The sequence below is a fragment of the Vulpes lagopus genome, chromosome 6 (genome assembly GCF_018345385.1).
Source record: "Vulpes lagopus strain Blue_001 chromosome 6, ASM1834538v1, whole genome shotgun sequence".
In the NCBI taxonomy this organism is placed as follows: Eukaryota; Metazoa; Chordata; class Mammalia; order Carnivora; family Canidae; genus Vulpes; species Vulpes lagopus.
The window spans coordinates 11,127,187-11,140,332 of NC_054829.1; positions in this window are offsets into that span (position 1 = coordinate 11,127,187).

The window sequence follows — 13,146 nt, forward strand, 5'->3', positions numbered from 1 at the left end:
AGGAATGTTCCAAAACGTCAGACCTGTGACGGAATATAAAACTATCATAGAATATCATCTTTTGTTATACATATTAATATTCCATTACTTACTTTACACTGATTTCTGTAGAGATATATTCCTTAAAAGGCTGTATTTAAATTAAACCATTAAAAATGAAGTGAAATGACAAAGTTAAATGAATTCAACTAAAAACTGACCATTTAAAGGACATCCGTGACAAACCCTGCATACATAAATATCCACTCAACTTATAAAGATCAAATTTTCGGGATCCCTGGGTGGCGCATCGGTTTGGCGCCTGCCTTTGGCCCAGGGCGCGATCCTGGAGACCCGGGATCGAATCCCACATCAGGCTCCCAGTGCATGGAGCCTGCTTCTTCCTCCGCCTGTGTCTCTGCCTCTCTGTCTCTCTCTGTGACTATCATAAAAAGAAAAAAAAAAATTTAAAAAAGATCAAATTTTCTTTTTTTTAAAGATTTATTTATTTATTTATGATAGACATAAAGAGAGAGAGAGAGAGAGGCAGAGACACAGGGGGAGGGAGAAGCAGGCTCCATGCTGCGAGCCTGACGTGGGACTTGATCCTGGGACTCCAGGATCGCGCCCTGGGCCAAAGGCAGGCGCTAAACCGCGGCGCCACCCAGGGATCCCAAGATCAAATTTTCTTACGCACATTTGACTTTTAAAAAATATTTTTAAGCTTTTCCTCTAAGATCAGGAACAAGGGAAGGATGCCCATTGTCACCACCTCTATTCAACACAGTACACCTACCCAGAGCAATTAAACAAGAAATAAATGTTTTCCATATTGGGAAGAAGTAAAATGATCTGTTTGCAGATGTTAGGATCTTTCTTTTTTTAAGATTTTATTTCTTTATTCATGAGAGACACAGGGAGAGAGAGAGAGGCAGAGACACAGGCAGAGGGAGAAGCAGTCTCCATGCAGGGAGCCCGACGTGGGACTAGATCCAGGGTCTCCAGGATCATGCCCTGGGCTGAAGGGGGCGCTAAACCACTGAGCCACCGGGGCTGCCCGATGATGTTAGGATCTTAAATGTAGAAACCATAAATATTCTGAAGAAAACTTAGAATAAGTTCAATAAAGTAATAAGATATAAAATTAACACATGAAAATCAGTTGTGTTCCATATATTTACAATGAATAATCAGAAAAGAAAATGAGAAAAAAATTGCATTTACAGTAACATCAGAAAATAAAATACTTAAGAATGAACTTAATGGAAGAGGTGAAAGACTTGCAGGATGCCATCTACAAAAGGTTGCTGAAAGAAATTAAAGATATATATAAATGGAATCACATCCCATGTTCATGGGCTGGAAGACTTAATACTGTTAAAATGTCATTATTAACCAAAGCAATCTACTGAATTTACCCAGTACAATCCCTATCAAAATCCCAATGATATTTTTTTGCAGAAACAGAGAAATTCATCCTAAAAGCCACAAGAAATCTCAAGGGACACTGATTAGCCAAAACAATTTTGAAAAAGAACAAAACTAGAGGACTCATATTTCCAGATATCAAAACCTACTACATGATAAACCTAAGGGTTCTCTGAAAAGATAAACAAAATTAATAAACCTTTAGCTAAACTGAGGAAAACAGAGAGAGGACCCAAATCAACAGAATTATAAATAAAAGAGACATTACAACTGATACCACAGATACATAAAGGATCCTAAGAGGCTACTATGTACTATAAACTATATGCCAACAAACTAGACAACCTAGAAATCATGGAAAAACTGTTAGAAACATACAACCCATGAAGACTGAATCAGGAAATCTGAACAGATGAAGCACTAATAAGATTGGATCAGTAATAAAAAAAATCTCCCAATGAAGAAAGCCTAGGACCAGATGGCTTCACAGGTACATTTACCAAATATTTAAATTGGAATTATTGCCAATTCCTTCTCAAACTGTTCCGGAAAAACAGAAGAGGCAGTCAAGGATGGTGACACAGTTACAAACAAATAAATAGACATTTCAAGTGGATTATCACATGAATTAAGTCATATAAGAAAACAGATCAATATACTAAAAAAGGTGAGGGTGATAAAAATCAGTAATCAGAAGTGTCTGGGTGGTGCAGTTAAGCATCCGACCCTTGGTTTCAGCTCAGGTTGTGATCTTGGGGTTCTGAGATCCAGCTCTGCATTGGCTCAGCCCTCAGCACAGAGTCTATTTGGGATTCTTTTCTCCCTCTCTGCCTGCCCCTCCCCACTGTACAGGCACACTCTCCCTCTCTCTCAATAATCTTTTTTTTTTTTTAATTCAGTAATCAACCATGTAACACATTCCATCAGCAGGAAAAAAAAAGTGATATAGGAAAATCTTGAATTCACCTCCTCCCGTAGACGCACTGAATCTACAGCTACATAAAATAAATTCCTATGGGAAAAAACATACATACACCCCTAAAAAACATACACCCCTAAAAACTAGTGGAGGGACTTTGCATATTGGTCTTGTGAAAAGGAAATCATATGGAAGCAGGTAGGAAAGGCTGAGACACAATCCTGCCATATACCCTAGCTGGTGGTGCAGCCACCCATATTCAGGAGGGAACACAAAACCCTGAGGTTCCCCCTAAGGGCTGAGGGGTTCATACCCCACAGATGGAACCCCAATGTTTAAGACCTGAACTTGAGACCAGCCCCCAAAACATCAGTGGGGCTGAAGCCCATAAGCATGGTGGGGCTGTGGCTAACGGAGAAGCAGCTCTTCAAGGGCTCGCATGTAGATTCACTTGCCCCAGGGCATAGCACAGAAGCAGCCATTTTATTTATTTATTTATTTATTTATTTATTTATTTATTTATTTATTTATTTTTTAATTTATGATAGTCAGAGAGAGAGAGAGAGAGAGAGAGAGAGAGGCAGAGACACAGGCAGAGGGAGAAGCAGGCTCCATGCACCGGGAACCCGACGTGGGATTTGATCCCGGGTCTCCAGGATCGCGCCCTGGGCCAAAGGCAGGCGCCAAACCGCTGTGCCACCCAGGGATCCCAGAAGCAGCCATTTTAAAAGCACCCATACTTTATGTGAAGCAGGCTCATTTGATCATTTTAAAGCATCAGACTGGGATCCCTGGGTGGCGCAGCGGTTTGGCGCTTGCCTTTGGCCCAGGGCGCGATCCTGGAGACCCGGGATCGAATCCCACGTCGGGCTCCCGGTGCATGGAGCCTGCTTGTTCCTCTGCCTGTGTCTCTGCCTCTCTCTCTCTCTCTCTGTGACTATCATACATAAATAAATAAAAAAAAAATAAATTAAAAAAAAAATAAAGCATCAGACTGAGGGGTAGGGTCCTGCTAGGATACTCTCCAGGAACAGATGCTAGCAGGTGCCATTTTCGTGCTCCACCTCTGCCTTGCTAGAGCAGACAAATGCCAACTTTTTCTTTCTCTTTTATCCCTTTCTGGCTTTGTCCCCCCTCCCCCCCGCCGCACTGGTACCATCTTGACACTTATCTTTCCTTGCTTCAGCGGACAGGCACCATGTCCACACTTCTCCTCTTAGGCACTCTAGAATGCCAGGGGCTCCAGAGGGAACCTCTTCCCTACAAGTATCAGGTGCCTGGTTTTATATCTGGTCATCTGGTTTTTGCAGATGCCATCCAGGGAATGCCCCTTGACTGTCTGGTTCTGGAGATGGGAAGTGGAGGGTGGGTGGTTGGAGGTATCCCTGGGATTGTTAACAATCAGAGAGACAGCTGTTGGCAGACTACCACTCCAGGTGGTACCAATAACCACCTGAACCACCTGAAAACCACCTGCACCAATAACACGCTGAAAATAGCCCTAGTCCTTCTGTGAAAGAAGCCTATTTGCTCATCCTGGAGCTTCAGCCTGAGGGGCAGGCTCTAGGTCGAGCACATTCTAGGGGCTACAGAGGGGCTTTCAGGAAACGTAGGCTGAGGGAGGCCACCTTGGAGCTCTCCCTGTGCCTCACTACAGCTTGCCAGTATCTCCTAGAAAGAAGCTTACACACGTGCTGGAGCCCCAATTTTCACAACTACCACCTGAGGGACACCTGTAGATTGCTCACTTCTGGTGGGCAGTAGGGCTTACACTTGTGACCCCATAGGACTATATACATGTATTCACATAGTTTAAAAACTGCTGCCTTGAGGGTCTGGCTTCCAATCAGTTAGAATCTAGGTGCTGACTGAGATCTTCTCCTTTGGGACACTAAGTGTTGGCACACCCTCAAATGCTTGGAGCTATTAAAAATGGAATATGCTGTGGGGATCCCTAGGTGGCTCAGCGGTTTGGCCTGCCTTTGGCCGAGGGCACAATCCTGGAGTCCTGGGATCCTGGCATGGAGCCTGCTTCTCCCTCTGCCTGTGTCTCTGCCCCTCTCTCTCTCAATCTCTCTGTGTCTATCATGAATAAATTTTTTAAAAATCTTAAAAAAAATAAAAATGGAATATGCTGCTTGGACCATCACAAAGGTTTGACAAGCAACCAAGAGGTAGGGCAAAGAGGTGAAGGACAAAGTTTATCTCCTACAAGGAACCATTCCTTCAAGACAGAGGTAGCTGTTTCATCTAATGCTAGGAACCAGCACAGAGAGCCAAGCAAAATGAGAAACAGAGTAATACGTTTCAAATGAATAAACAAAATTAAAACCTCAAGAAAAAAAATCTTGGGGCAGCCCTGGTGGCGCAGTGGTTTAGTGCTGCCTGCAACCTGGGGTGTGATCCTGGAGACCCGGGATCAAGTCCCACGTCAGGCTTCCTGTATGGAGCCTGCTTATCTGCCTGTGTCTCTTCCTCCCCTGCCCTCTCTGTGTGTGTGTCTCTATGAATAAACAAAATCTTAAAAAAAAAAAAAAAAAGAAATCTTAATAAAATGGAAATAATAAATCTACCTGATGAAGAGCTCAAAGCAATGGTTGTTTTTTTTGTTTGTTTGTTTGTTTTTTTTTTAGTTTTTTTTTCAAAGCAATGGTTGTAAAGGTGCTCACCAAACCTGGGAGAAAAATGGACAAAAACAGGGAGAATTAAACAAAAAGACAAAAAATATATGACAGTACCAGACAGAAGTCACAGAGCTGAAGAATACACTACAGAAAGCCCCTTGGAACCTGGGTGGCTCAATCAGATGCTTAACTGGCTCACAATCACATCTCACATCATGACCTCAGGGTCCTGGGATAGAGCCCTACATCAGGCTAGGAGCAGGCCTCCTGCTCAGTGGAGGGCCTGCTTTTCCTGATGCCTCTCCCCTTCTGCTCATGCTCTCTTGCTTTCTTCTTTCAAATAAGTAAATCTTAAAAAAGAAAAAAATAAAGCTCCTGACGTACAATGATTCATCTTTTGATTTCTTGACTTTGCAATGGTATTAAAGTGGTATGTACTTGGTAGAAACCATAATTCGAATTCTAAATTTTGATCTTTTCCCAGGTTAGTATATGTAGTACAATATTCTCTTGTGATGCTAGGGTAGTGACAGCAAGCCACAGTTTCCAATCAGCCACACAATCACAAGGGTAAACACTTATAACAATTCTATACCCACAAAACCATTCTGTTTTTCACTTCCAGTATGGTAATCAAAAAATTACACAAGAGGGCAGCCTGGGCAGCTCAGCGGTTTAGTGCCGTCTTCAGCCCAGGGTGTGATCCTAGAGACCTGGGATCGAGACCCATGTTGGGCTCCCTGCATGGAGCCTGCTTCTCCCTCTGCCTGTGTCTCTGCCTCTCTCTCTCTCTCTCTGTGTGTCTCTCATGAATAAATAGAATCTTTAAAAAAAATTAAACAAGATATTAAACACTTTATTATAAAATATACTCTGTTGGATGATCAGTCATATTGCCCAACTACAGGCCATTATAAATGTTCTGAGTACATTCAAGGTAGGGTAGGCTAAGTTATGATGTTTGGTAGGTTAGGTATATTAAATACATTTTCAAATTATGACATTTTCAATTTGAAATGGGCTTATCCAGATGTAACTCTGTCTGCAGAAAGGTTCAACAGCCAAATAGATGAAGGAGAAGAAAGCATCAGTTAATTTGAAAACTGGGCAGAAGAACTCACTGAATTGGAGCAGCTAAAAGAGAAAAAATGTTTAAATGAAGACAGCCTGAGACTTATGGGACAACACCAAGAGGACCAACATTTACACAACACGTGCCCCAGAAGGAAAGAAAAAGGGGTAGAAAGCTTATTTAAAAAAAAAATTTGCGGGAACCCCGGGTGGCGCAGTGGTTTAGCACCTGCCTTTGGCCCAGGGCGCGATCCTGGAGACCCGGGATCGAATCCCACATCGGGCTCCCAGTGCATGGAGCCTGCTTCTCCCTCTGCCTGTGTCTCTGCCCCTCTCTCTCTCTGTGTGACTATCATAAAAAAAAAAAAATTAAAAAAAATTTGCTGAAAATGTCCCTAACTTCAGGAAGGAAACAGACATTCAGATCCAGGAAGCCAAAAAGTTCCAAATAAGACAAACCCAAAGAGCCCTACAAGACACATTGTAATTAAAATGTCAAAAGTTAAAAACAAAGAGAGAATACAGAAAGCACCAAGAGAGAAAAAAACAAAAACAAAAAACTTGTTACATGCAGAGGAACCCCAATGAGACTATATGCAGATTTTTCAGCAGAAGCTTAGCAGGCCAGAAGGGAGTGGCATAATATATTCAAAGTACTCAAAAAACACCTTGTTGGGGACCAAACACTACCCACAATGGGCAAAGGGAGCCTCTGTAAATAAATTAACTGAAGGGAAAAGAGGCCAGGACTCAAAAGCAGAGCATAGGTAGCACACATAGAAGACACTCCCTGAAGCGCCAGGTCCTGGGGAACAGGGGACACTGCACTGCAGGGCAATACAGGATGTCTTCTTCATGAGACCATTACCTTCGAGAGAAAAAGATGTAGCTAACTTTCTTAACACACAGAAACAGGCACAGAAAGTTAGACAAAGTGAGGAGACAGAGGAATATGTCTCAAATGAAAGGAGGACCAAAACACAGCAAGAGATCTAAATGACACTGAAAAAAGTAATATGCCTGATAGAGAATTAAACTGATCATGGACTTGAAAAAAGAGTAGAGGATATCTGGGGCTCCTGGGTAACTCAGCTGGTTAAAGTTCCAGCTCTTGATTTTTGGCTCATGTCATGATCTCAGGGGTTTGAGACTGAGCCCCATACTGGGCTCCTCATTTAGTAGGGAGTTTGCGTGAGATTCTTTCTCTCCCTCTGTCCTTCCCCCTCCCATGCACACATACTCTCAAAGAAATCTCTAAAAAAAAAAAAAAAAAAGGTGAAGGACATCAGTGAGACCCTTAAAAAAGAACCAATCAGAGATGAAGAACATAATAAATGAAATTAAAAATACACTGGATGGAGCAGATAGTAGGTTACCGGAAGCAGAGGGATAAATTAATGCCTTGTAAGTAATGAAAAGTAACCAAGCTGAGCGAATGAGAAAAAAAGAATTGCACAAATTGAGGATAGTCTAAGGGAACTCATCAAGCATAATAACGTTTGCATTATAGGGATCCCAGAATAAGAGAGTGAAAAACGGGCAAAAAATTTACTTAGAGAAATAATATCTGATGGGGTGTTTGGGTAGCATAGTTGCATAAGTGTCTGACTCTTGGTTTTGGCCCAGGTAGTAATCTCAGGGTTGTGAGACTGAGCTCTGCATCGGGCTCCATGCTCAGCGTGAGGTCTGCTTGGGACTCTCTCTCCCTCTCCCCTTGCCCATCCGTCTACTAACTCTTTTATCCATAAATAAATAAATAAATCTTGAAGAAAACAGAAGACTAATAGCTGAAAACTTCCTGAATCTGAGGAAAGAAACAGATATCCAGGTCTGGAAGGCACAGAGATTCCCTCCCCCAGCTTTTAAATCAGCAAAAGAAGACAGTTACATACAAGGGAAACCCCGTTCAGCTATCAGCAAATTTGTAAGCAGATACTTTGCAAGCTGGAAGAGAATGGCATGATGTATTCAAGATGCTAAAAGGGAAAAATCTACAGCTAAGATACTCTATTCAGCAAGGCTATCATTCAAAATACGAAGAGAATGCTTCTCAGAAAAACATAAACTAAAGGAGTTCATGATCATTAAACCAGCCCTACAAGAAATGTTAAAGGGAACCCTTTGAGTGGAAAGACCACAAATGAGAGCAAGAAAAGAATGAAAACAAAAGTTGTAAAAGTATTTCTGTAAAAAGTTAGTCAAGGATTCACTGTAAAATATAATACTTAATATGTGGGAGGTGGGGAGAGGAGTAAAGAATGGGCTTGAAAAAAAAAAAAAAAAGAATGGGCTTGAATTTAAGTGACCAACTTAATATAGACTGCTATATGCAAAAGATATTATATATGAACCTAGTGGTAACCACAAACCAAAACCACTGATATGCAAGGAATAAAGAGACAAGAATCCACATAGATCATTAAAGAAAACCAGCAAACATGAAAGAAGATAAAGGATCAGAAAACAATTACAAAAACAACCACAAAACTATCAAAATGACAATAAATATATGTCAATACTTAATTGAATGTAAATGGACTAAATGCTCCAATTAAAAGACAGGTTTACAGAGTAGATTAAAAAAAAAAAACAAAACCAAAACCCATCTACATGCTGCCTACAGGAGACACATTTCAGACCTAAAGGCACTTGCTGATTGAAAGTGAGGGGATGGAGAAACATTTATCATGTAAATGGATGCCAAAAGAAAACTGGGATAGCAATACTTACACTGGATAAAATAGACTTCAAAACAGACCCCCCCCCCCCAAAAAAAAAACAGCCTACAAAAAGAAACAAAAAGCATACTATATAATAATAAAAGGGACAATCCAACAAGATTTAACAATTGGAAATATTCATGCATCCAACACGGGAGCACCCAAATATATAAAACAATTAATAACAAACATAAATGGGGGATCCCTGGGTGGCTCAGCGGTTTAGCGCCTGCCTTTGGCCCAGGGCATGATCCTGGAGTCCCAGGATTGAGTCCCATGTCGGGCTTCCTGCATGGAGCCTGCTTCTCCTTCTGCCTGTGTCTCTGCCTCTCTCTGTGTGTCTCTCATGAATAAATAAAATCTTTAAAAAAACAACAAACATAAATGAATTGATAGCAATACTATAATAGTAAGGGATTTTAATACCCCATTTACGTCAATGGGCAGATCATCTAAACAGAAGATCAACAAGGAAACGGTGGCTTTAAATGACACACTGGGTCAGGCGGATTTAACAAACAAAACCCTAAACCAGTAGAAGGAAGGAATATAGATTAGAGCAGATATAAATGATATAAAAACTAAAAAAACAGAGCAGATCAATGAAACCAGAAGCTGGTCCTTTGAAAAGATCAACAATACTGATAAACCTCTAGCCACACTCATAAAGAGAGAGAAAGATATAAAGAGAGATAGAATTACCCAAAGGAACAAATCACAGATAAAAAAGGATTAACATCACCACAGAAATAAAAACTGTATGACAATATTATAAAAAATTATATGCCAAGAAACTGGACAACCTAGAAGAAAATGGATAAATTCCTAGAAATACATAACCTACCAAAACTAAAGCAGGAAGAATTAGATAATTTGAACAGACCAATTACCAGCAATGAAATCGAATCAGTAATCAAAAAATGCCCAACAAACAAAAGCCCAGGGCCAGACAGCTTTGCAGGCAAATTCTACCAAACATATATAGAAGAGTTAATACCTATTCCAATCAAACTATCCCAAAAAACAGGAGAGGAAGGAAAACTTCCAAATTGATTCTGAGGCTGGTATCACCCTGTTACTAAAACCAGATAAAGGTACCACAAAAAAAAAAAAAAAAAAAAGTACAGGCCAATACCTCTGATGGACATAGAGCAACAGCCCTCAACGAAATACTGACAAACCAAATCCAACAATACACTAAAAAAAAAAAAAAAAAAAAATCATTCACCATTATCAAGTGGGATTTATCCAGGACAGAAGAGTGGTTCAATTTTTGCAAGTCAAGCATTGTGATACCGTACATCAGTACGATAAACTCTATGAACATTTCAACAGATGCACAAAAAGCATTTGACAAAGTACAACACCCATTCATGATAAAAATTCACTACAAAGTAGGTCTAGAGGGAACATACCTCAATAGAATAAAGGCCTTATATAAAAAGCCCACAGTGAATATCATACTCAATGGGGAAAAACTGAGAACTTCCCCCTAAGGTCAGGAACAAGAAAAGGATGTCTGCATTCACCAACTTTGGTCAACATACTACTGGCATTAGACAAGATAAAGAGACATAAACATTCAAATTGCTAAGGAACAAGTAAAACTTTCACTACTTGCAGATGACATATATAAAAAACCCTAAAATCTCCATCAAAAATCTACAAGAACATAAATTCAGTACAGTAGCAGGATACAAAATTAATGTACAGACATTTATTGCATTCCTACACACTAATAATGAAGTAACAGAAAGTGAAATTAAGGAAATAATCCCATTTACCACTGCACCAAAAATAATAAAACACCTAGGAAAAAAACTTAACCAAAGAGGTGAAAGACCTGTACTCTGAAAACTATAAAACAGTGATGAAAGAAATTGAAGACAGCACAAAAATAGAGGAAAGACATCCTATGCTCACTGATTGGAAAAACAAATATTATTGAAATGTCTATACTACCCAAAGCAACCTACATATTTAATGCAATCTCTATCAAAGTACCAACAGCACTTTTTTTTTTTTCCCAATAGCACTTTTTGCCGAATGAAAACAAACAATCTTAAAATTTGTATGGAACCACCCAAGACACCAATCAGCCAAAGCAATCTTGAAACAAAACAAAACAAAACTGGAGGTATTATAATTCCAGACTCCAAGTTACGTGAGAAAGCTGGAATATCAAAACACTGTGCTGCTACTGGTATAGGAATCGACACATAGATCAATGGAACAGAATAGAAAACCCAGAAATAAACATACAATTAAATGGTTAATTCATCTTTTACAAAGGAAGAAAGAACATAGAATGGAAAAAAGATGGTCTCTTCAACAAATGGTTTTGGGGGACACCTGGGGGCTCAGGGGTTGAGCATCTGCCTTCTGCTCAAGGAGTGATCCCAGGGTTCTGGGATTGAGTCCCACTTCAGGCTCCCTACATGGAGCCTGCTCCTCCTCTGCCTGTGTCTCCATCTCTCTGTGTGTCTCTCATGGAAAAATAAATAAAATCTTTTTAAAAAAACAAAAGATTTTGGGAAAACTGGACAGTTACATGCAAAAGAATGAAACTGGACCAATTTCTTACACTATATAAAAAATAAACTTGAAATGGATTAAAGATCTAAATGTAAGACTTTAAACCATTAAAAATCCTAGAAGAGAGCAAAGGCAGTAATCTCTCTGACATCAGCCATAGCAACATTTTCCTAGATACATCTCAGGCAAGGGAAATGAAAGCAAAAATAAACTACTGGGACTACATCAAAATAAAAAGCTTCTGTAAAGCAAAACAAGAACACTAAAAGGCAACCTATTGAATGGGAGAAGATATTTGCAAATGACATATCTGATAAATGGCTAGTATCCAAAATATAAATAATTTATACAACACCCCCAAACCCCCAAATAATCCAATTAAAAAATGTGCAGAAGACATGAACAGACATTTCTCCAAAGAAAAAATACAGATGGCCAACAGACACATGAAAATACTCACGAGCACTCATCAACAGGGAAATGTAAATCAAAACTACAATGAGATATCACGCCACACTAGTCAGAATGGCTAACATAAGAAACACAAGAAACAACAAGTCCTGGCAAGGATGTGGAGGAAAAGGAACCCTTGTGTACTGCTGGTGGAAATGCAAACTCGTGCAGCTACTATAGAAGACAGTACAAAGATTCCTCAAAAAGTTAAAAATAGAATGACACCAAGATCCAGAAATCACACTACTGGGTATTTACCCAAAAAAGTACAAAAACACTAAATCAAAAGAATACATGAACTCGTATGTTTATTGCAGCACTATTTACAATAGCCAAATTACGGAAGCAACCCAAATGTCCACCAATAGATGAATGGATGAAGAAGATATGGTGTGTATACATACAAGGGAATATTATTCATCTGTAAAAAGGAATGAAATTTTGTCATTTGCAATAACACGGATGGAACTAGAGAGTATAATGTTAAGTGAAGTCAGTCAGAGAAAGACAAATGTATGATTTCACTCATATGTGGAATTTAAGAAACAAGACAAATGAACAAAGGGGAAAAAGAGACAAACCAAGAAACAGATTCTTTTTTAAAAAAAGATTTATTTATTCATGAGAGAGAGAGAGAGAGGCAGAGACACAGGCAGAGGGAGAAGCAGGATCCTTGCAGGGAGCCCAATGTGGGACTTGATCCCCAGACCTGGGATCACACCCTGAGCCAAAGGCAGATGCTCAACTGCTGAGCCACCCAAGCGGCCCAAGAAACAGATTCTTATCTATAAAGAATAAACTGGTGGTCATCAGCAGGGAGGTGGGGGTGGGGGATGGGGAAATGGGTAATGAGGATAAGAGCACACTTACCCTGAAGAACACTGAGTAATGTATAGAATTGCTGAATCACTATATTGTAGACCTGAAACTAATGTAATACTGTATGTTAACTATCCTGGATTAAAATAAAAAACTTAATTTAAAAAGAGTGCTAAAAGACACAACTCCAACCAAGAATACACTGCCTGAAAAATAATCACTCAGAATTGAAGGAGAGAGAGAGTTTTCTAGACATACAGAAGCTAAAGGAGTTCATCATCACTAAACCAGCCCTAGAAGATATGTCGAAGGGACTTTTTGGCTGTAACAAGAGAACATTTGACAGTAGAAATCTCACTGATAAAGGTAAATATATGGTAAAACTAGTAGATAAATCACATAAAGCTAGTGCGAAAGTTAAAAAACAAAAAGTAGCAAAAATAATTATACAATAATTAGTAAAGGGATATACATTAAAAGATGAAATATAGGACCCCTGGGTGGCTCAGCGGTTGAGCGCCTGCCTTCCACTCAGGGCGTGATCCTGGAGTCCTGGGATCGAGTCCCGCATTGGGCTCCCTGCATAGAACCTGCTTCT